The 25896-nt window shown below is 43.3% G+C and overlaps 1 long non-coding RNA gene across 4 annotated transcripts in view; it reads right to left on the bottom strand.

Annotated features, from left to right (window-relative positions):
- Positions 1-25896, bottom strand: part of LOC129703266 (uncharacterized) — a 98600-nt gene that overhangs the window by 33368 nt on the left and 39336 nt on the right. The window contains exons 3-4 of one of the 4 annotated variants that reach the window (XR_008724533.1): positions 16469-16677; positions 12274-13625 (exon numbers count right to left, since the gene is read on the bottom strand). The exons of 2 other annotated variants lie outside the window; for them this stretch is intronic. This is a non-coding gene — a long non-coding RNA (uncharacterized LOC129703266). Of the gene's footprint in view, positions 1-12273; positions 13626-16468; positions 16678-25896 lie in introns of those variants that run through there. One more of the 4 variants, XR_008724531.1, reaches the window with a different exon arrangement.

Raw genomic sequence — 25896 nt, 5'->3', positions numbered from 1 at the left:
TTTGCAAACATTTTAGAACCAATAGACACTTTTTGCAAGCATTTTAGAACCACAGACATTTTTGAACCAATAGACATTTTTTGCAAGCATTGTAGAACCAAAGCTTTAGAACCAATGGACACTTTTTGCAAACATTTTAGAACCAATAGACACTTTTTGCAAGCATTTTAGAACCACAAAGGCACTCACATTTGAGTAGACATGTGTTCAGTGTTATTCACAGCTCAGAGAAACATGACCCTCTGCCTTCCTCCATCTTGAAGAGTGAGTGAGGCACACCACTTCCTGGTTTTATAGTCCCTCCCCCCTGCCGCCAGCGGGGGCAGCAGAGAGAATGGGGAATTTTGTAAAAACATTAATATCTCTGTCATTTTTCATCGACGGGAAAAATCCTCGGCACTGCTTTCTGTGGCAGAGAATTCCACAAATTCACAACTCTCTACGTGAAGAAAGTTTGTCCTCATCTCAGTCCTAACTGCCCTCCCCCCCCCCCTTTATTCTTAAACTGTGACCCATGGTTCTGAACGCTCCCAACATCGGGAACATTTTTCCTGCAGTTACAGTAAGTGAAAATCTAACAGGCAAGCAGGATGCTTTCTCCAACCACCCCCATTTGAAGTCCACTACCTTCCACCGTTTCTACCTAGTGCTTGGTACTTACTTCCAGCAGCCGCTGGTTGTCCTCCAGGATGCACCGACCCGCAGCCTGATCCATGCCGGTCACCTGGGCAAATTCGACACAGAGACTCTCTCTCTCTCCCCCCCCCCCTCTCTCTCTCTCTCCTCTCAACCACCCCCTCTCTCTCTCCCCCCCTCTATCTCTCCCCTCCCTCCCCCCTCTCTCCCTCCTCCTCTCCCTCTCTCTCTCCCCCTCTCTCTCTCCCCCTCTCTCCCTCTCTCTCTCTCCTCTCCCTCTCTCTCTCTCTCTCCCCCTCTCTTTCTCCCCTCTCTCTCTCTCTCTCTCTCTCTCTCTCTCTCCCCCTCTCTCTCTCTCTCTCCTCTCTCTCTTCCCCCTCTCTCTCTCTCTCTCACTCACTCTCTCTCTCTCTCTCTCTTTCTCTCTCTCTCTCTCTCTCTCTCTCTCTCTCTCTCTCTCTCTCTCGCTCTCCCTCTCCCTCTCTCTCTCTCTCTCTCTCCCCTCTCTCCCCTTCTCTCTCCCATTCTCTCCTCCCCTCTCCTCCTCTCTCCCCCTCCCTCCCCCTACCCTCTCTCTCCCCTCTCTCTCCTCTCACCCCCCCCTCTCTCTCTCCCCACTGTCTCCCTGTCTCCTTCCCCTCTCTCTCTCTCCTCTCTCTCTCTTTGAGAGTCTGTCCCTTCGGCACAGAGACTCTCACGGCAGTGGCAGTGGCAGCGGCAGCAGCGCAACTCTTCCGACGCCTCCGACGCCCGGGACACTCACACTGTCCGGCGTGCTCCATGGCCAGAGCTGTGGCGAGCGACACGCCGGCCCCGGCAAACACTCGTCCGTCCCGGCTCCCCACATCTGTTCCGGCCGCTGGTTCTGCTCCCATCCCTCCCTCAGCCCCGGCTTTCCAACACCCGCGGACCAGGCAGTTTATCTGAGTTTTGAAATTTTCGTTGATCACAAAATTTCTCACCACTGAGCGTGAGAAATTTCTGATGAGCGTGAGGGCTTGAGAGTTTGCTTGAGGGCGTGAGTCTCACGCTCAAAGCGTGAGAGTTGGCAGCCCTGACTAACAGGACATATTCCTTAGGAAAATATATATTCCAATGTGCCTGTGGACAATGCTCAATTGTCATATCTAATAAATAAAGAGTGCTATAGACTGATACACTGTCATTCAAAAGCCAGCATGAGCATTTGTACTAATTACATTTGATACATCACAAATTTACTGGCACCAATTACAGCTGCAAGCACATGGAGGAGGGGTAATGGTGCTTTCTTTCAGCCACATGACACCATTAATTCCCTTCTCAAATTTCAATGATGTGACTATCTGGTGAAACCTCACGTTTAGATTGTTGCAGGCAAAGTGAGGGTCAGAGCATTTAGACTAGACTTTAGAGGTACGGCACAGAAACAGCCCTTTGGCCATTCAAATCCGTGTTGACCAGCGACCATACTGTACACTAACCTACACACAATAGGGACAATTTACAATTTTATCAAAGCCAATTAATCTACAAACCTGTACGTCTTTGGAGTGTGGGAGGAAACCGGAGTACTTGGAGAAAACCCACGCGTTCACAGGGAGAATGTACAAACTCCATACAGTCAGCACCCGTAGTCAGGATTGAACCCAGGTCTCTGGTGCTGTAAGGCAGCAACTCTATCGCTGCGCCACCGTGCTACCACAAGTTATGATTTTGTTTGATTGGATGTAGTGGAGGGATAATTTATATATTGTCAGGCACCACTGCATTTTACAAAATAATAAACCTTTGTTATTAGGGACCACTTTATAACAGATTGTGGTTCTAGCAGACGGAGTGTTCCCACAGTCATTCACTGTCTCTTTAAGAACACAGGATGCCAGTTACATTGTGAGAGGCCATTGAAATTGACAAGCAATAGTTCCCATCGACACTTGTACCATGATGAAGGACTCAAAGTGCTAGAATAACTCAGCAGGTCAGGCAGCCTCTCTGGAGAAAATGGATAAATTACGTTTTGGGTCGAGACCCATCACTGGATCACGCTGCAGCACCCGATTGCCACAAGGCTTAGTCCTACAGCGGTCCTGGGAGACGCAGTGTCAATGTTCACCATCTCCCCCGTCTCTCTGAGGCCTGGACCACTGAAGCTGCCACTGACCCTCACCACCACCCCAGCTGCTTCCAGGTCAGACTACCGACCTTCACTGCCAAGCCATGCTGCCAACGTCAACCCTGGCTCACACCGTCTCCCTGCCCTCTTCCAGGCTTGGCTGCCCAGCTTTCTCGGCCTTTCCCAGGCAGCACCTGCCACTGTCACCTTCGCTGCCGACCCTTACTTACGCCGTGACCAATGACTCCACCCACTGATCCTCGCCTCTCTTCCAGCCCTAGTTCCAGACCGAGAGTCCGAAGAAGGGTCCCGACTCAAACATCACCATTCCATGTTCTCCAGAGATGCTGCCTGACCTGCTGAATCACAAGATGACCAGCTGTATCCTTTTGTGTATTAACCAGCATCTGCAGTTCTTTGTTTCTATCAAGTCAAGTCAAGTCAAGTCAAGTCAAGTTTATTTGTCACATACACATACGAGATGTGCAGTGAAATGAAAGTGGCAATGCTCGCGGACTTTTGTGCAAAAGACAAACAACAAAACAACCAAACAATTTATAAACACAATCATAACACACATATTCTTTTACATAATAAATTATGGAAGGAAAAATAATGGAAGGAAAAACGTTCTGTAGAGTTAGTCCCTGGTGAGATAGGCGTTTACAGTCCGAATTGCCTCTGGGAAGAAACTCCTTCTCAACCCCTCCGTTCTCACCGCATGGCAACGGAGGCGTTTGCCTGACCGTAGCAGCTGGAACAGTCCGTTGCAGGGGTGGAAGGGGTCTCCCATGATTTTGTTTGCTCTGGAGTTGCACCTCCTGTTGTATAGTTCCTGCAGGGGGGTGAGTGAAGTTCCCATAGTGCGTTCGGCCGAACACACTACTCTCTGCAGAGCCTTCTTGTCCTTGGCAGAACAATTCCCAAACCAGATGGTAATGTTCCCGGACAAGATGCTTTCCACCGCCGCTGCGTAGAAGCACTGGAGGATCCTCGGAGACACTCTGAATTTCCTCAATTGCCTAAGGTGGTAAAGGCGCTGCCTTGCCTTACTCACGAGTGCTGAGGCGTGTGATGCCCATGTCATATCCTCAGAGATGCGGACTCCCAGATATTTAAAACAGATCACCCTATCCACAGGATCCCCATTTATCCTCAATGGAGTGTACGTCCTCGGATGATGTGCCCTCCTAAAGTCCATGATCAGCTCCTTCGTTTTTTTGATGTTCAAGAGGAGGCTGTTTTCCTGGTACCAGAGTGCTAGATCAGCCACCTCCTCCCCGGTAGGCCTTCTCATCATTTGTCTGAGATCAGGCCCACCACCACAGTGTCATCAGCAAACTTAATTATTGAATTGGAGCTGAACCTAGCCACACAGTCATGTGTGTACAGGGAGTACAATAGGGGGCTGAGGACGCAACCCTGGGGCGATCCTGTGCTCAGGGTGAGGGACTCCGATGTATTCCCTCCCATCTTGACTACCTGGGGCCTGGCGGTGAGAAAGTCCAGGACCCAGGCACACAGGGAGGTGTTGAGCCCCAATTCCATTAGCTTCCCAGCCAGTCTGGTGGGGACTATCGTGTTGAAGGCTGAACTGTAGTCTATGAACAGCATCCTCACGTAGCCCCCCTTCTGGCTGTCCAGATGGGAGAGAGCGGTGTGCAAGACCTGGGAGACCGCATCGTCCGTGGACCTGTTCGGACGGTATGGGAACTGCAACGGGTCCATGTTCCGAGGGAGGAAGGCGCAGATGTGATTCTTCACCAGCCTCTCAAAGCATTTCATGACTACCGAGGTAAGGGCCACCGGACGGTAGTCATTCAGACAGGCTGGGGAGGCATTTTTTGGTACCGGTACAATGATGGATTTTTTGAAGCAGGCAGGGACCATGGACTTGTCCAGGGAGAGGTTGAATAATGTAGTGAGCACTGGAGCTAGCTGCGTAGCACAGGACTTGAGTACTCGCCCCGAGATGCCATCGGGGCCTGCAGCTTTTCTCGTGTTCACCCGTGTCAGTGCCCTCCTCACGTCGTGCTCAGACACCTATTACTTATACAATGATACTCTATTACTCAGTGATCAGTAATCTTTTATTTAGTTATTGCAGACAATCGGTAATAATGGACACCAATCCCCCCCCCCCCCCCCCTCCCCGGACCCTGCTATGGTCAGTTATAACAAGGTTTTACTGTACTCAGATTTGTGTTCCTAAGACATTGTAAAGGGAAACAAAAGCCCCAGTCTGATTATTGCCAATTATATTCCATTGCAAAATGCAGCTGTTAATTTAATCAGTAGCTGACTAATTTCTTGATTTTTATGGTGCACAAAATGTTATTTCAGTCTTCAGTTTCCTCCTGGCTGAACATCCACAACTCTCTGGCATAGAAAATTCCAAAGAATCTCAATCCTCAAAGAAATTCCTCCTTATCTCAGACTTAACTGGACTCTCCAGAAAGGAAAATTAGTCTCTTTAAAATGTTTTAAAAGAGTAAATAAGTTAACGTTTTACACCCTCTTAAAAACAGGCTACGCTTCAATATGATCAACTATCATGCTTAAAATGTTATAGTGACTCCACAAGAGGCATTCAGTCTAATTGCAATCTCCTGATTGCCAAATCCCACTGAATGAGTTCACGAGAGGAATTGATTTTAGCATTGTTTCTGTATGATTTAAGACCACATCAGCTAATTCTGTTTCCTGCTTAACCATTTGGGAGAGTTGCATACATCTCTTCAATTAATTGTGTTCTTCTCCTATTTAATAATGCACATGCCCATTATATAGTAGGCTAGATTACACTGATCTGGGCTCACCGCTCCAGGGTTGTGACTGGTATTAAGCCTGTGCCACAATAAAGTTTCGTAGCCATGTGGCATCCAATTCAATGCTGCTATCTCTGATGTGGCCCTTCCATGAAACGTGGTAGATCAACTGCGATTTTTGGAAGCACTTGAAAAAAACAATGAATTTAACAAAATGAATTGATTTATTTACAAATGAAACTGCTGCCAATTAAAAATTCCATAGCCTCCCAACACTGGCAAACCCTGAGCTTCCAAATGAGTTACTTCAATTTTCCATTCCACTTCCACTCTGACTGTGGCCTCCTGCCCCCTTCCCAAAGAGGCCCAACAAAAGACTGAGGCACAGCATCTCATCTTCCACTTGGGGAGCCTCCAGGAGTTGATAGCAAACTCAACAATCTCAAATAACTTGCGTACTTTTTTTGTATCGGAACTCGCCAGATCAGCTGTCAAATTTCTAACAGAATAGAACTGAGCCAGTATTTGGATTTTAGAGAAAAAAAAAGACACAATACAACAGTAAATTAGTCCCCGGTGAGATAAGAGTTTATAGTCCTGATGATCTGTGGGAAGAAACTCCGTCTCATCCTCTCTGTTTTCACAGCGTGACAGCGGAGGTGCTTGCCTAACCGCAGAAACTGGAACAGTCCGTTGCTAGGGTGATAGGGGTCCTTCATTATGTTGCTGGCTCTGGATCTGCACCTCCTGCTGTATAGGTCCTGCAGAGGGGCGAGTGTAGTTCCCATAGTGCATTCGGCCGAACGCACTATCTGCAGAGCCTTCCTGTCCTGGGCAGAGCAGTACCCAAACCAGATTGAGATGTTACCGGATAAGGTGCTTTCTACAGCCCCAGAGTAGAAGCACTGAAGGATCCTCAGAGAGACTCTGAATTTCCTCAGCTGCATGTGGTGGTAAAGGCACTACTTTACCGGGAGTTCAGTAGGGGACTAAGGACGCAATCCTGGGGGAATCCTGTGTTCAGGGTGAGGGGGTTGGAGGTATGTCTCCCCATCTTGACCACCTGGGGCCTGGAGGTGAGAAAGTCCAGGACCCAGGCACACAGGGGAGTGTTCAGCCCCAGTTCCAGCAACTTCTCAGCAAGTCTGGGGGGACTATGGTATTGAAAGCTGAACTGAAATCAATGAACAGCATCCTCACATAGCCCCCATTCTGGCTGTCAAGGTGAGGGAGGGTGGTGTGCAGAACCTGGGACACTGCATCATCCGTGGATCTGTTCAGACGGTATGCCAGGGAGGAAGGCGCAGATGTGGTTATTGATCAGCCTCTCGAAGCATTTCATGACTACTGAGGTGAGGGCCACCGGTCGGTAGTCATTCAAGCAAGCTGGAGAGGCATTCTTTGGCACTGGTACAATGGTGGATCTTTTGAAGCAGGCAGGGACCATGGACTTGGCCAGGGAGAGGTTGAATATTGTGGTGAGCACTGGAGCAAGCTGATTAGCACAAGACTTTAGTACTCGCCCAGATATACCATCTGGGCCTACAGCTTTCCTCGTGTTCACACGCGTCAGAGCCCTCCTCACATTGTGCTCGGTCACCGAGAATGTGTGCACATCCCCAGCGGTGGACCTCCCTCCAGCCTCGCTAGCCAGCGCTCTGGCGGTGATGTTGTTAGCCGGCGAGTTATGGATGATGTTGCCCATCTCGAATCGTGTGTAAAAAGAGTTCAGGTCATCAGCTAGGGTGGTGCCAGCATTCCCAGTTGAGGGGAGACTGCTCTGGTAGTTAGTTATAGTCCGTGGCCCCTGCCAAAGACATCTGGTGTCCTGCTGCTCCATCTACGAATCCATCCTGTCCCTGTACCTCCTGTTTGTGTCCTTCATCGCCCTTCGCAGTCTGTAGGACTCTGCCTTGTAGTCATCCATATTGCCAGATGCCAGGCCCGAGTTGTAAGCAGCGGTGCAAGCATTCATGGCAACGTGAATGGACCTGTCCACCCAGGGTTTTTGATTAGGAAAGATGTTAACCCTTACCGTGGGGACGATGTTATTGGTTATTGTTGCGATGAAGTCCTTGACCGCTTCCACAAACTCACTGACGTCTCTAAAATTTGATTGGAACATATTCCAGTCAACATCACTCAGTGCATCCTGCAGCATGGCCTCTGATTGGTCGGATCACCGCTTTACGTCCCTCGTCACTGCAGAGTCCCGAACTATCCGTTGTTTATACTCCAGCAGCAGGGAATTGGCAGCGTGGTCGGATTTTCCACGAGGGAGGGAAACGGCCTTGTAGCCTTTACTGAACGGCGTGTAGCAGTGGTCCACAGTTCTTTCCCCCCTGGCGACACACATGATGTGTTGGCAGAAGTTAGGCATGACCTTTTTGAGATTTGCCTTATTAAAATCTCCAGCTACCGCATCAGGGTTCTTGTTTTGGTGCCGACGTAACACATCGTGCAGGGCCGATAGTGCCACATCGGTGTCCACATGCGGTGGTATGTAGATGGCTGTGATGATCTCTGAGCTGAACTCCCCGGGAAGGTAGAATGGTAGAATGGACGGAAATTGGGAAAATCAAAAAATCTCATGTTTTTGATTTTCCCAATTTCCGTTCCTCATTCTTCTCCGATGAATATCAAAACTATTTACTCTACTGCTGTAGTGAGAAACACAGAGCTTCAAGATTAAAGCATCTTATACAAACCTTGACGTCAAATGGAAGAAAAAAAAAGTTTTTTTGTGTTTTGTAGAAGGCTGGAACTTGTTAAAACACTGTTAACAGCTTTAGAATAAAAACAATCAGAGATCAGACAGAGCAAATAGCCTTGAAACGTGATCAGGAGTTACAAGGATATACAAATACCTCCTCATTGTTGACTGGCCACATCTTAACACAAAGAACTGACAACACAATTCTGAAGCAAAATAATGTAAACCAAAGTGCTGCTTTTTAAAAAATGAAAGATTTATTATAAGACCTTTCTTCATTTTTTTCTTTAGTTTAATTCTGCCTGATGAAAATTCCAGACTCTTTTAAAGAACGTTTTAACATCAGGTTTCCTTTCAGCCACTAGATTGTTGAAATCACTGCAGCTCTGCAAGCCAGCTGGCTTTGACAGAAATTTCACTGCAACTGTGTCAGACCATCTGTTACAGTAAGTCTTGGGATTAACCCCGAGTATGAAAGTATATTTTTGGAAAGAGTTTTAATAAGATAAAATATACGCAATTGTCAGTCTGCCCTCTCCTCATTCTCATCCACTTCACCTCCCAGTACTTTTCCACAGGTCCCTCCTTCTCCTCACCTGCCTGCCTGCCACTCCCCTATCAGCCCAACTCTCCTCACCTGTTGCACTCAGTTGCCTCTGATCACCAATTAACCCGGTATATAGACTCTCCTCACCGTTCACACAGTGCCAGATTGTTCTCAGCATTCATGCAAGACTCTCCAGCGATTTCCCGACTGACTACACGGATTCAAACCTGCCTGCCCCTGACTATTCCGTCCTGTCATCTTCCCGGATATCACCTCAGCCTTCTGTCCCCGACCACGGCCTTTGTCCCGTACCTCCTGGTTTCTGTCTGCCTCTCTCCTGGGCTGTTTGGTGTAAGTCGAGGACCCTACAACGGCTCCTCGACTTCCTGCCTGGCTTCGACTCTCCTTTCGTCTGTCCCTCGCTGGTTTGTTTGCATCGTGTGTTGGATCTCCTGGTTACCGGACCTTCCGCTACCCCGACTACATCTCCTGCCTGCCCCCCTTTGGAACCCTCGCTCAATCCTGAGCCTCTGTGTGAGTATGGTGTACCCATTCCTGTGTTACTACTCTGTGTTACAGTATTGTAATAAAGTTCATGACCAATTATACCTGCCTGATCCTGTGCTGCTATTGGGTCCAAGCTATACCCGTTACAGCAATGTATATTCTAGACAAAGCTATTTTACAAAGCTGAGCTTTTTTGAAAAATATAACGTGCAAAAATCAGAATGAACAGGAAAATAACCTCACTGAAGGTGTTTCAAGATACAGAAAAAAATCTCATTATACCATATTACATACATTATCAGAAATTATATCAATGCAAAAAAAAAAAATGCACATATATTCACTACAATGCTGAGCCTAAAACAACCTAAACTTGCAAATGTTGAGGTTAAGGTTCAAAATGGCATTTTTAGTGACGGAAAGTTTGAATGCATCATTTAATAATACCTGTTGCAAAACACTGGTCAGTTACAATATGCTTCTGTTCCAATCAATATTCAAGAAAATTGTTCTACTGAGATATTTGGAAGATTTTCCTCAACATTATCCTCAACCCCATAACCCTCTGAGATTTTCCCATTCCTCCAGTTATGACTTCTTCTGCTACCTCAGTTTTAAACACAGCATCTCTGCCACTGAATCCAGCAATAGAAAGATCCAACCTCTGTCCCTCGTTTCTCTTTTAAGTAATTGCTGCATAAATGCAAATTGTTGTTGGGATAAATTCAGATGAATTTGTAATTCATTAATATATCCTTATTTTATTTTAATAATGGAATGCTAATCACGGCAATGATTAACAAATGTTGCCGCTTCGCTGTGCGATAAAATATTTGAACAAATTTGGTGGGCAGCACAGTAGTGCAGAGAGTAGAGCTGCTACCTTGTACTACAGCAAATCAAGTAAAAACCTGGCCTTTTGAGATGTTTGCATGTTCTACTTGTGACCACGTGGGTGTCTACTGGGTGCTTTGGTTTCCTTCCACATTCCAAAAACATGCAGATTGGTAGGTTAATGGACAACTCTAAATTGCCCTTTTTGTATAAGTGAGTGGTAGGACCTTGGGGAATAAAAATGGGACTAGTGCAGATGCTTGCTCAGTGGTTGTTATAGACTTGGTGGGTTGAACTGACTACACAATTTTGAAGCAAAATAATGTATAATAAATACCACCCAACATTAGTAGTGAAGTTGGAGATGGTATCAAACAGGAAATTAGAAATGCGTGCGACATAGGCAAAACAGTTATAATGGGTGACTTCAATCTACATATAGATTGGGTGAATCAAATTGGCAGGGGTGCTGAGGAAGAGGATTTCTTAGAATGTATGCGGGATAGTTATCTAAATCAACATGTAGAGGAACCAACGAGAGAGCAGGCTATTTTAGACTGGGTATTGAGTAACGAGGAAGGGTTAGTTAGCAGTCTTGTTGTACGTGCCCCCTTGGGCAAGAGTGACCATAATATGGTTGAGTTCTTCATTAGGATGGAGAGTGACATTGTTAATTCAGAAACAATGGTTCTGAACTTAAAGAAAGGTAAATTTGAGGGTATGAGATGCGAATTGACCAAGATTGACTGGCAATTAATTCTAAAAGGGTTGACGGTGGATATGCAATGGAAGACATTTAAAGACTGCATGGATGAACTACAAAAATTGTTCATCCCAGTTTGGCAAAAGGATAAATCAGGGAAGGTAGTGCAAGGGAAATCGGAGATAGTATCAAAGCGAAGGATGATGCGTACAAATTAGCCAGAAAAAGCAGCATACCAGAGGACTGGGAGAAATTCAGAGACCAGCAGATGAGGACAAAGGGCTTAATTAGGAAAGGAAAAATAGATTGTGAAAGAAAACTGGCAGGGAACATAAAAACTGACTGCAAAAGTTTTTAAAGATATGCCTTTACTCACTAAGGAAGACAAAAAAAAAATCTGCTGGAAATAGCAGGGGACTGCGGGTCAAAGGAGTTGGAGGAATTGCGTGAAATCCACGTTAGTCGGGAAGTGGTGTTGGGTAATTTGAATGGATTAAAGGCTGATAAATCCCCAGGGCCAGATAGGCTGCATCCCAGAGTACTTCAGGAAGTAGCTCCAGAAATAGTGGATGCATTAGTAATAATCTTTCAAAACTCTTTAGATTCTGGAGTAGTTCCTGAGGATTGGCGGGTAGCAAACATAACCCCACTTTTTAAGAAGGGAGGGAGAGAGAACACGGGGAATTACAGACCAGTTAGTCTAACATCGGTAGTGGGGAAACTGCTAGTCAGTTATTAAAGATGGGATAGCAGCACATTTGGGAAGTGGTGAAATCATTGGACAAAGTCAGCATGGATTTACGAAGGTAAATCATGTCTGACGAATCTTATAGAATTTTTCGAGGACGTAACTAGTAGCATGGATAGGGGAGAACCAGTGGATGTGGTGTATCTGGACTTCCAGAAGGCTTTCGACAAGGTCCCACATAAGAGATTAGCATACAAACTTAAAGCACATGGCATTGGGGGTTCAGTATTGATGTGGATAGAGAACTGGCTGGCAAACGGGAAGCAAAGAGTAGGAGTAAACGGGTCCTTTTCACAATAGCGGGCAGTGACTGCAATATATATTAAATGATCTGGCTGAGGGAATTGAAGGCAATATCTCCAAGTTTGTGGATGACACTAAGCTGGGGGACAGTGTTAGCTGTGAGGAGGATGCTAGGAGACTGCAAGGTGACTTGGATAGACTGGGTGAGTGGGCAAATGTTTGGCAGATGCAGTATAATGTGGATAAATGTGAGGTTATCCATTTTGGTGGCAAAAACAGGAAAGCAGACTATTATCTAAACGGTGGCCGATTAGGAAAAGGGGAGATGCAGCGAGACCTGGGTGTCATGGTACACCAGTCATTGAAAGTAGGCATGCAGGTGCAGCAGGCAGTGAAGAAAGCGAATGATATGTTAGGTTTCATAGCAAAAGGATTTAAGTATAGGAGCAGGGAGGTTTTACTGCAGTTGTACAGGGTCTTGGTGAGACCACACCTGGAGTATTGCGTGCAGTTTTGGTCTCCAAATCTGAGGAAGGACATTATTGCCATAGAGGGAGTGCAGAGAAGGTTCACCAGACTGATTCCTGGGATGTCAGGACTGTCTTATGAAGAAAGACTGGATAGACTTGGTTTATACTCTCTAGAATTTAGGAGATTGAGAGGGAATCTTATAGATAGTTACAAAATTCTTAAGGGGTTGGACAGGCTAGATGCAGGAAGATTGTTCCCGATGTTGGGGAAGTCCAGGACAAGGGGTCACAGCTTAAGGATAAGGGGGAAATCCTTTAAAACCGAGATGAGAAAAACCTTTTTTACACAAAGAGTGGTGAATCTCTGGAACTCTCTGCCACAGAGGGTAGCTGAGGCCAGTTCATTGGCTATATTTAAGAGGGAGTTAGATGTGGCCCTTGTGGCTAAGGGGTATGGAGAGAAGGCAGGTACGGGATACTGAGTTGGATGATCAGCCATGATCATATTGAATGGTGGTGCAGGCTCGAAGGGCCGAATGACCTACTCCTGCACCTAATTTCTATGTTTCTATGAAGGGCCTGTTTCAAAGCTGTATGACTGTAAGACTATACTATTTGTTATTCCTTGCAATAGATAAAATGATACATATAATATAACTCGGAATTCAAATCTATTTTTGATGTTCTGCCACCACATGTTTGCAGATCTGTCATAACAGTTCACCCAGACCTAGATAGCCCACTACACGTTATTAGTAACTCGCATCAAGAGTTTCAGTCTAAGTTACATGTGACATAAACACAAAGCCATGTATGAGAGAACTGCCAGAACACCCTTAATGTTGAGATTAACATTAAATCCAATGTTAAATGTGTTTCCAGATTTTAGGCAAAAAAGAAAGAGATCAAAGAGAGAAGCTGTATTTTGTTTTTTTTTTATTGTCGGACATCCTCAGCACCTGCATATAGCATTGAGACAAAACAATGAGAGCATTGGCTTCCACTAATGCCCTTGGGATTATTGCTCTAATTTATTCCCAGACAGTTTCACCCTAGGTAATAACGGTCTATTTCTTTCATCAAGGAAAGAAGCATTGATTTTGTCTCTACATAGTAAATTGCTGTTTCCCCTTTATATATCTTTTCCTTTGGCATATGCTCTTGTCTTAAGACTGAATAATGACGTGATCCCCAACTTGACTATCAGGATACCATAGGCACTTGTGTGGGAATGGAGTGTGCGTGTTCACTTTATTGATTTTCTGATTTCTTTCAGAAGGTCACATTTATCACAGTAGTTCCTTTCTCTGCACATGACACTGGACGAACCAAGGGTATAATTTCTCACCTTGAGGAATAACCTGCAGGAAGGCAACATCATAGTTTTTCATTCTTTTGCTGCTACACATATTAGGTCAGATATTAGACATGGGTTCCCATCAGCAACAACCATCCGCAGTCACCATGCTCCACCCCAACTCAATTTAAAATATTTTGCATAAATGTAAATTCAAAATCAATTATAAACAACTAAGTAATTAAACACATATAAAATAATTTTAGAAAGAATCTTACCATTGCTTTATTTTACTCCCCATAGCCTAACAATCCCCAGGGACATTGGTGAGGGTTGTTTGATGGGGAATCCTAATGACACAGCAATTATCACACATCGTTGTTTAAGAAGGGACGGCAGATGCTGGAAAATCGAAGGTAGACAAAAATGCTGGAGAAACTCAGCGGGTGAGGCAGCATCTATGGAGCGAAGGAAATAGGCAACGTTTCGGGTCGAAACCCTTCTTCAGACTGATGTGAGGGTGGTGGGGGAGGAAGAAAGAAATAGGTGGAGCCAGAGGGCTGAGGAAAAGTTGAGAAGGGGAAGAGAAAGTAAGAATACCTGAAATTAGAGAAGTCAGTGTTCATACCGCTGGGGTGCAAACTGCCCAAGCAAAATATGAGGTGCTGCTCCTCCAATTTACGGTTGTCCTCACTCTGGCCATGGATAAATTGTCACGTATCATTCACTTTGTTTAGGACTTGGCCGTCTGGTTTGCCATGTGGAAGTCGAGGGTATGCTTTTACTTAAGCAGGTAGGAGCATTCATGTTCTTTGGAACTAGTCAACATTTGATACTTAAGAGCAAGTATTATTTTAGTCATAAATGGCATTGTTATCATTTGCTGAACCCCAACATCTGTCTAAGTTGATGTTATTAAAAGTTTTGAAATTTTTTACTTCACCTTCAAAGAATACACTCATTATTTTTACAATTTTGACTTAGATTTATAAAATATATTTTTTAATTCCAACATTGAGTTGGAGGTCTCTGAAGCAGCTTGGGATAATTTTGAGAAATTATATAAATATACTAGACCAAGTGGGACCGGTTGGGTCCCGTCCCCTCCACACGCGGTGGTGGGGGGAGTGGGCGGCCTGCGGTGTCACACACACTAACCAACCCCTCACACACACACACTCTAACCAACCTCTACAGGAATATGTCAAAATGTTATCGTCAGTGCGTCGTTTTTCGAGCTGTATGATTATACACATACACAGTCAAGATCAGAATTTTATAAGATCATCGGCCACATTTTGAGTGCAATTTGTGTTTATGGCCACCCAATATAGAAATTACACCAGTGCAAAAACAAAAACCCGACATGGATCTACTACGATGCATGTGCCTAAAATAAACTGAACTTGTAGATGTTAAGGTTAGGTGCCTAAATTACCTTTTTCAGTGACTGTTACAGCAAGTTTAAAAGCATCATTTAATAATACCTATTGCAAAAAACTGGTTTGTTACAATGTTTCTGATCCAGTCAATGTTCAAGAAAATTATTCTATTGAGAAATTAATAACAATGAAAAAAGTTTGCCATGTTAGAATAAATATAACTCTCATACCCTTCTGCTGGGGGAAACCCCATAAGATTTCTCATTTGCCCTTGACACTGTTCACAACCACTTTTTAAACAGGAAACTCACGCTATTAATCCATGAAACAACAAGAAACAATTGTTCCCATATTCCTTCAAGAGTTAAGAACACCTGACAACATTCAATGTCGGAGTATTGTTTAAAGACCATAACACCACTCAAAGATGAAATTCTCTCAATCAGTAGAAAGTCTCTTTCTTCTGTACAAAAAACAAATAACTTTCTATTACATAATAAGTACTTCCTTTCATTTGATAAGTCACTATAACAAACCAGCCTTATTTATGTTGTTTAACACTTGCCCATTACTGCACCAGTGATTTTTGAACAATGTTAATTGCACATGAGACGTTTTAATAAACTAAGTAGAACGAAGCAGAATGCATAATATCACCATTCTAATCTGAAAAGTTCTTCTTGTCTTCTGCACCACATCATAATAACTCACCTAAAATCTCTGGAGATTAATGCATGATGCATTTGTTTGGATTTCTAATTTCATTTTTATCATAAATGTTCATAGATTCATTTAAAATTGAATTTGAATATCAAATTAAAGGTGTTATATTTTAATGCACGTAGCATACGGAACAAAGTGGATGAGCTTACAGCACAGTTAGAAATTGGTAGGTACAACGCTGTGGGGCATTATGGAGACGTGGCTGAGTCGGGGTTTGAGTTGGGAGCTGAATATTCAAAGTTACACGTCCTATCGAATCTTTGGAATGTGGGAGGAAACTAGAGCATCCGGAGGAAACGCACACGGTCACATGGAGAACGTACAAACTCCTACAGACAGCACCCATAGTCAGGATCAGGTCCCAGAGCAGAAGAGTCCACGTCGCGGGGCTGGAAACTGGAAGTATCCTGAGCTAAATCTGTTACCACCATCATCTATTGCGACAAGTGATGGCTTCTACTGATTGTCGCCGGAAGCTTGCGTCCTTTTCAGAACGGACGATGACAGCGAGGTCAACATTTGTAACAAGATGGACACGAAAAGAAGGAGTCAGGATCAAACCCGGGTCCGTGGTGCTGTAAGGCATCAACTCTACCACTGCACTCCATAATTTCCAGCTTTTGAGATAGTATTTGGTCAATTCATTCCTGAAGTGCGATTTTCGAGATATGATATTAACTCCACTAGCAAAAGGCCACAAGCCTCTACATTATCAGTTGCTGCCTTTTTTATTGAAACAATTGTTGCTGACCCTGAGGATAGTGGCAGGCTTCATAGAATCACGCAATCTTGGAATACTTACAGCTTGCAAGGAGACCACTTGCCTCATCAAGTCTCTTCTAGATCTACGAAAGAGGTCTATGAAATCCAGCAAGTCCCACATCCGCATTGTCTCCCCAGGCCCTGCAAATTATTTCCTTTCAGAAACTTATCCATCTTCCATTTGCATGCTGTAATTAAACATGTTTCCAGTACAGTTTTTGGCAGTGTCTTCCAAATCCAATCTGCAAGCTATGCAAAACAAAATCAGGTCACTAACTTTTTATTGTATTTATTTATTTATTTTAGAGATACAGCACAGAAACAAGCACTTTGGCCCACCGTGTCCGTGCCAACCAGCAATCACCCCATTCACTAACACTATCCTACACACGAGGGACAATTTACAATTTTTACTGAAGCCAATTAAGCTACAAACCTGTACATCTTTGGGGTGTGGCAGGAAACTGGAGCACCCAGAGAAAACCCATGTGGTTATAGGGAGAATGTACAACCTCTGTACCAACAGCACCTGTAGTCAGGCTTCAACCTGGGTCTCTGACGCTGTAAGGCAGCAATTCTACTGCTACGCCACTGTGCCACCCTGTGTATGCACTGTGCCAGCTTCTTTACCAACTAACATCATTTTATGTCATCCAGCTCTTGACCCTTCCACCACTGGGAACAGTTTTGCTCTCTGTTTAGTGCACATTTTTCATGATTTTTAAGATTGCTTTGCAATTTCCACAATTTTAAAGAGAATCCCTGTTTCTCCTTTCTCTCCTCAAAAGTTAAACCCATAATCATTTTGGATTCATTTTGGCCAATGTCTTTTGCAAAAGTCAAAAATGTGACTTCCAGTTGTGATCATAACAATATTTTATAAAGTTTCATCATGACTCCCTTGCCCTTGTCCTCTATTATTTATTGTTAAGCAGCCTAGGATCCTCTGTCCATTGTAATCAATTTATCCATCTGCCCAGCCACTTTCAAAGAACTGAACACATTTACCTTCAGATCTCTTTAATCTTGATTTGTATTTTCATGTTTATATAGCCTCCTCTTATTCTTTCTTCCAAGAGAGCGCTTCCTATTTCTCATGTTATGTTTCATCTGTTACCCATTCCACCATTCTTAAACTCTGTTATTCAGCTCCTCACAGTTCTTTAATGCTCCAAGTAGTGTGATATCTGCAGCTTTGAGAGTGAGGGGAGAAAGAAACTAAAGATATCTGTGTCTCTCAGTCTGAAGAAGGGACGACCCCAAACGTCACCTATTCTTTTTCTCCAGAGATGCTGCCTGTCCCGCTGAGTTACTCCAGCGTTGTGCATCTACCAGAGGAAAGTTACTTTGTTTTAGGTACTTTGCACGAACCAGTGTCCAGGATCGCTGGACTTGATCTGGATGAGTAAGTACACTGTTCATTAAGTCTTAGCAGCCTCAATCACCGCCTGACCTCGGGCTGTCTCCCAACCCACCTCGTAGAACAAAGCACGACCCGTGGTACATTTTGGGGTCACGGTGAGGCATATCCCCTCTCTGTACAGCAAGATCATTCCTCACTGCATTGCTGGGAACCTGTTAATTAAAATCAATCCAACCACTGCGCGTGCTGTAACTGAAATGAACAGGTGGACCTTTCTCATCCCTACGGTAATCGATGAGATGTGTTGTATTCCTCGCTCCCGGGTTTATATCAATTCAAACTTGGACACACTAAACAGTAAAAGTAGACTGTATATAATCATTTATTTTCCCAATCTTTTGGTTTAGATTTCATAGGTGGGTATTTCATAAATGGCTAGTTTACAAACAGAAACATTGCATTTTTCCTTGTTTATATCAGTGCACGCGATGTATGAAAGAAAACACTACAATCTCACAATAATAATCATGTCTTGGACCGATCTCCTTTTTGTAGAACATTGTTACTTTAGTACAGTTGGGTATTCAAAGTATTCTTATCCAGAGTCTTCCTCAAAGTGGAACTCTTTCAAACGTTTGCATGCACAGAAATCTGGAGTTCACTCTCTTGCAAATACTAGATGCCAACTTGCTGAAAGTTCCCTGTAATCATCAATCATACTGTCATGGTTTATTATTGTGTATGATAATCATGTGAGGTTATTTGTATTATTGTTTTGACAGTTAAAACCTCTTGCACTAACCATCCTCCGAATGTCACGCCACCATGATTCCAGTGTGCTCCCTGCCTAGCTATCCTGAAATAAAATAGTCCGACGATGCAAAACATGCTTTGATTGGACAATTAATACTCGGAAAATTAGAGGTTTTTTTCCATATTTTTATAATATGTGCGGATTTATTTCTTGACAAGTTTCAGATATGATTTCTATAATATTTTTACACAATATGTTATAAATACAGGTAGATGTGGGATGTGGGTCACAAAATAAAACGAAAAAGCACCTCGATCCACCGTCTATTTGTATCTTCCTTTTCTCGGATGCCAATAGTTTCTTCTTCTTTACCAAAAAGTGTCTAAACGTATTCATTTAGTATTTCAATTAAACCCTCTGCCTTTTGTAAATGTACATTTCAATTTGCTTCTCAAGAGTAAAAAATGTTTGATTGTCAGATGTACCAAAAATGGAACAATGAAAATCGTACTTGCAGTAGCATTGCAGGTCTGTAACCACAGCACAATAAACAAACAAACAAAAAAGTTCAATAGATTAAGAAAAGAACAATATGAGGGCAATCTAAAAGCCCAAAGTCCCTAGTGCTACCAAGACGGTTTGTAATTTAGTTGCCATTTGTTAGGTAATTTATTTAGTGTTCAATAGCCTGATGGTTGTTGGGAAGAAGCAGTCCCGAATCTGGACATTACAGTTTTCAGGCTCTTATACCTTCTTGCCGATGGCAGGAGTGAAATGAGAGTTTGAAACAGTGTCTCCTATAGATCCTTTTGATGGTGGAGAGGTCAGTACCGACAATAGACTGGGCAGTGTCCTCTACCTATTGGAATCTTTTTCGTTCCTGGGCATTAGAGTTGCTGAACCAGACCAAATTCAAGAGAATGTTCGTCGACATATCAAATCTCCTCAGTCTTCTGAGGATGTAGAAGAGTTGATGGAATTTCTTTATGATTGCATTAATGTGCTAGGTCCAAGACAGATCTTCAGTGATATGCACACCCAGTAACGTGAAGTTGTTAACTCTCTTCACCTCTGTCATTGCAGACAGGTTTGTGGATTTTTGGCCTCCCTCTTCTAAAGCCAACAAACAGCTCCTTGGTCTTGTTGATATTGAGAGCAAGGTTGTTATTCTAGCATCATTCAATCTGATTAACTACACCCAGCCTCCTGCAACCTATTCATGTTTGCATAATGATGTTTTGGTTTGCCTTTTATGATTTGTAGCCCCAATCTTCCAGATCAAGTGATAGTGCCACCCAGGGCCAGATTTAGATGAAGAAAGGCCCTAGGCTGTTCCACTTGTGAGGCCCCTCCCAATCCCCCACCCCCATGACGAGAGGAAGAAGGGAAAGTCCACCAGATTGACAATGATGTGCAGCCGAGCATGGCCAATGAGATAAGGGCTGGAAAGCCCTGCTTTTTATTTATTGCCAGTTCTAGTGTCGAGTTATCGGCTTAAAACACTATTATTCTGAAAATGGAGGGCAAGGAAAATTACTGAAGTGTTTAGAGACTACAGTGCGTTGTGACAGCATATGTAAGAAAGGCCTATGACAGTGTCAAAAATATTATACAACAGGCCTGTATGAAGTTTTTCAAAAAGGGGGTGGCATAGCAGGATTACAAAAATTGTATGTGAAATAAGTGCAAGCAGCGCATATCACAAGCGCAAAGCTCAAAGACCCCCCGTGGCTGGGGTCCAGGACCCGCTAATGAGCCCTGGAAGCTCTGGGGTTTTAGATGCTCTCTGGTGCATTCTGAGCCTTATTTTGTAGCACTGTTCCACCAAATTTATGACCAATATTTCAGAAATAATTTTGGTTGAGTCAAGAGTAATGAGTGGGTGGAATGGGATGATTGGGGTCATTGTTGTATACATTTTTTTAATCAAGAATTGAAGCTGTCCTTGTTTTAATAATCAAGTTATACTGTGTTAAAATGTTATAAAGGAGCATGCAAACACTGCAAATAAAATACTGTAAGTTTTTGCAGTAAATAAAACCTTTTTTTAGAAAATGTTTTGTGTGTTGATTTGATTGCCTGTTACTGTTCAACTGTGTTAGTGTGTGCACATTAAAAAATATGATGCAAAATGAAAGTCGCAAACTATGGAATACATATTTTTTTCAGTATTGTTATCAAGGAAAATAAATCTGTTCCAATTGTTTGATATTATTCACTTGGGAGAAAATATAATTGTTTTAAAACCTACCTTAATTTTGCAAGAGATAATCCTCGTTTCCCTCTTTCCCCCCCCCCTCCTCTTTCCCCCTCCCTCTCCGTCCACCTCTCACTTCCCCCTTCCTCTCCCCCCCTCCCCCCTCTCTCTCCCCCCTCTCTTCCCCCCCTCTGTCTCAACCCCCCCTTTCCCCCCCCCCCTCTCTCTGCCTCCCACGCCGTGAGACACCCCGCAGCCCCCCCCCCCCCCCCCCCCCTCGGCCCGGAGAAACGGGCTCTCCCGCAACGCATTATTCCACTACTTACCTGGAGTAGACACGAGGCATCAAGGTGATTATGTGGAGTGCAAATGGAGATCTGAACCGGCCCGGGCCCACTGCGCACACGTGGAGAGACAGCGTCATTTTGCGTCGCCGGCTTCCCCTAACTGAGCAGGCGCGGATGGTCCCAATTTTTTCCCCCAAAACTTCCAGCGGGCCGGAACCAGAATTTCGGGTAATTTCCGTCAAAATGGAAACGCTGATAGCGCTCCAATTTTTTTTTTCTCTGGTTTTTGTTTTACTCTGGGATTTGTTTTTACTTGGCCGGAGGCCCCCTAGATTTTGAGGCCCTAGGCTTCACCCTATGAAGCCTATAGGTAAATCCAGCCCATGCCGAAGCCCCCCTAGATCTCAAGGCCCTAAGCTTAAACTTGTGAAGCTTGTATGTAAATCCGGCCCTGGTGCCACCTCTCTACCCCCCCTCTCTCTATCTATATTTATTTATTTATTTCTACCTCTCTGCATTTCACTGTTCTTATTTTATTTCCCCTCTGAACTTTCTTTAATCAATCTGGATTTCACATATCAATAACATAGCATTTGTCATTTACTCCTGTTGTACTCTATATTCCCCTCTATCTTTTGAACCATCCATAGAGTTCTAGATAGAATTTCCTCACTCTTTCACCTCTAGGGCATATATACAAACAATAGCTGAAGCATCTGCTCAAGTTACTCAATTACAATTTAGCTTTCCAAACTCTAGTTCTAATTTACCCAGGTTGAATCTGCTCTCTTCCCATCAAAATTGCTCCTTCTCTAATTAAATATTTTTATCTTGAAGAAGCCTGGATTATTTTCCATATTTATTCTGAACCTTATCTGTTCATGTGTAGGAAGGAACTATAGATGCTGGTTTAAACCGAAGATAGACACAAACAGCTAGAGTAACTCGGCAGGTCAGGTAGCACCTCTGGAGAAAATGAAATAGGTGACGTTTCGGGTCAAGACCCGTCTTCACTCAGTTTATGATCACTATTTCTTACATTTCCCTGCTGATAGTTGCTCATTTCCCAGAACCACGTCTAACAATGCTACTTTATTTAGTTTTAGTTTTAGAGATACAGCGCGGAAATAGGCCCTTCAGCCCTCTGAGTCTGCGCTGACCAGCAACCCCCGTATATTAACACAAACCTACACACACTAAGGACAATTTACACTTATACCATGTATACAAACCCAGGCCAATTAACCTACAAACCTGTATGTCTTTGGAATGTGGGAGGAAACCAAAGATCTCAGAGAAAACCCAAGCGGTCACGGGGAGAACGTACAAATTCCATGCAGACAGCACCCGCAGTCGGGTTTGAACCTGGATCTCTGGTGCTGCAAGGGCTGTAAGGCAGCAACTCTACCGCTGTTCCACCCTGCCACCCCTACTTAATTCTCTTCTCATCACCAATTTTTTATTGCAATTCCTGCCGTTACAAACATGTATTGGAGCCCTATTACACACATGCCTTGCAATACAATACAATTTATTTGTCCTTTGGACCCCATTGAGGTCCAAACGAAATGTTGTTTCTGCAGTCATACATACAAAACGAAAAAGACACAAGACACAACACAATTTACACAAACATCCTTCACAGCGCATCTTCTCCTCGCTGTGAAGGAAGGCAAAAAAAAACATATCTCTCCCCTGCACTCCCCTCTCCCCCCCCATGTCAGAGTCAAAGTAACCCGACCTTGGACTTTTTTGTCCTCATTTTAGTCTGGTCTTATTTGTGGCAATTGAAAAACTTTTATTCTCATTCCTAATTTTCCTTTTCAAATCCAACATAAAATTCTCACCATGAGACTCTAAACAGGGCAACTTTAATGATAGTACAGTTATGAATCAACCCAGAACAAGGCAACAGCTGACTTTTGTTATAGGGTACTCAGAATATGAGTTTAATGGGGAGGATTATAGAAGAATTACGTACAATATAATTTTGTTACTACATTGGGAAGCGAGCCAAAAAGTTTGAGTTCAATGTCAACGATAAACTGGGCCTTCCACACAGTTTGGAGCCCCGCTCTCTGGCAAGGAACTTGTGGCCAATTCTAACGGTATATTTCTGGAGTCAAATATGAGGTGGCTTAGGAAGACTGACATTTTAGCTTCCTCTGCAGCAGAGCCAGGAGATACCTTCTGGCTGGCTAGCATAGTGCGTTCATACTGCTGCCATCATGGTTATGGAATGTAGTGAGCCAAGACTCTTGTCGGGTCTCAGGCAATTAATCTACCAATACGCTACTCAGATTGTTGAGACATCACCAAGAGGACTGCCTGAAGCAAATGGGCACAATTGTTCTCCCACTGCCACTTATCCATCAGTGATGTTGCTGTTATGTGTCAGTTTATCTGCCCAGACTGTTTCTGCTGAGGTCCACAGATGGACTTTCTAAGCATCCTTTCGACCGTCCTCAAGATGCTCATCAATTGCAGCACTTCAACACTCTAAATGAACACTAGAACAGCCACAATCTTGCACAATGAAATACACAAAGGTAATTCAATGACATTTATATGCAATTTTGCATGATTTCATTCTAAAATGTAAGTACAATACATATTTGCATTCTGGCTGTGATGATCAATGAGGGAATGAGGTAATTGGACATGCAATAACTGATATTAGTCAGATGACTTATCTATGGACAACTCAGAACAAAGGGCCTGAGAAGATTATTTCTTTACATCGTGCTATATACATGCGTGCTCTATTGCTGGTTCGCAAGGCTCTCTTCTCATTATCATAAGGGTCGACTGCACACAGCCTAGAAATCTTGATATCATCTTTGCCAAATATGCAGAGCTTCTCCAGAGCAGTCCAGGTACTTCAGCATGTAAACCTGCATGCAAAATCCATGTTGCAACAAGCTTCATTGTATATAGGTTGTCTACGTGTGTTTGAGTCGCACAACAGAACGTCCCTTCATGTTGCCAGCAGATAGGCAATTGGTAGGATAATTTGGTTTGCAATGGTTAGGTATGTTGCAAAACTTACCTCAGCGGCGCTGCAGTTCTGCCGCTGCCCGTGTGCGCGACTTTGGTGCCTTTGAGAGGGGGGCGGGTTTAAAACGCGATTTTCTCTAGGCTGTTGAAATCAATGTTGTTCAGCCTACTTAGTTGCTGACGAAAAATCGCTGCAAAATTTGTTCGCTGCAGGTATTTTTAAACTAAATTGGGTTATTTAATTGTTATAGTAAATTAAAAATCATCCTCTAAAACCGCGAACCCCGACAACGGGAAGGATCTCATGTAGGGGACAAGGCAAGGTAGGTTGTTTATTTTTACATTAAAAAGGGCTTCTTAAGATCCCTTTATACAAAATGTTATGTTGCGAGTAGCTGACTTGGGGGCCCATTCAAACCCGCAGTATCTTTCATGCCATATGGGCTTCAAATTCACCGCAATGGCAGCGTTCCAAACCAGCGCGTTCCACAGAATCGCACTTGCAAGCTGATTTAAATAGCCATTAATTTACAGCAATTGAACACTAAATCCCTTCCATTTGGCCTATAAATTAATGTCAATGAGATTTAAAAAGCATGTTTTATTGTGAATTCTTGTGTGAATGTTCTTTGGACACTTAGGCTATTTTTAAAATGTTAATCTTTCCTTAAGAAATGGATAGATGTTTAGATCTAGTAATTGAATTTTGGAATTAGCTACAATTGGGTAACTAACTAATTATATGCTTTAATTTCAGGTCATCCAAGTAAGATTGTTTAATATTTGTTTCAGAATGCTTCAACCTATAATAACTGAAAATGTCTTTCAGTTCTCTTAATTTTTAATAAAGTTATGGGCTTTTGACTGTCCTCGATCACAGCTTTTGTGTTAAGTCAATGGAAAATCAATAGGGAACAAGATGCTAATTTCTGAACATGAAAATGGCCATAACTTTTTTAATACTGAAGATATGAAAGTGAATCAGGTGTCAAATTAAACTTCGTTTTATGCTTTATCTGATGGGATAAATTGCAGACATGATTTTTTAAATCTCAAAATGTTGTAACATTGCTACAATGGTAGCTCCAACACATTTGAGACAGTAAACTATCATAGAATGAAGGTATAATATGTGCCACCAGGATGCCAAGCTTAACCTGTGTGAATCCCTGCCTGTGTTCACACATGAATACTGATATTGATAGAATGGAATCCGTTTCAGTTCAAATTTAAGTTGACATGTAGTGCATGTAAACCCCCTGTAGGGTTGCAACTGGGTGGCAGTAGATGGTATATCTCAGCAAACATGTTGAAATATAGAAATTATTGAGATATAGATGTCCCGCAAATTCTTTGTCACTGAGGATCAAGATGAATTGCTCCTGGAATACCCTCATGGATATAGCTTGCTGCTATGAATCCTTTTGCTCCACCATCTCGCCATTCGTCTGCTCGTGCTTTATTCCAAGGAGAAGGCCAAGTAACTACTGATTCCTGACAGAAACTGATTTTGTTAGAAATCTTGAATTGAACAAAAAGTCCTTCAGCACCTTGCATACCACTTCCTGTAGAGTTTTTCAACTTTAAGCAACTGTATACTGTATCATAGAAATGTAGCAACAGCCAGAAGCTATCACTGACATAGGATTGCACAAGATGTACAACGTGGAAAGAAGCCATTCAACCTAACAGTGCATGCTAGCTTTTGTACTTATCTCATGCCATCTTTCACCGATATATCTATCAGGTTTATCGTCTGTGCCTTTCTTCCACAAATCCTCGCTCCCCTTAATTGCATCTATACTATTCCCTCAGACCACTCCTTGTGATTGAAGTAAAAGTGTTACAAGTGAATAATCCCTTTAAATAA

This window comes from Leucoraja erinacea, chromosome 14, assembly GCF_028641065.1.
Source record: "Leucoraja erinacea ecotype New England chromosome 14, Leri_hhj_1, whole genome shotgun sequence".
In the NCBI taxonomy this organism is placed as follows: domain Eukaryota; kingdom Metazoa; phylum Chordata; class Chondrichthyes; order Rajiformes; family Rajidae; genus Leucoraja; species Leucoraja erinaceus.
The sequence above is the reverse complement of the archived record's forward strand: the minus strand, read 5'-3'. Positions and strand labels throughout refer to the sequence as shown.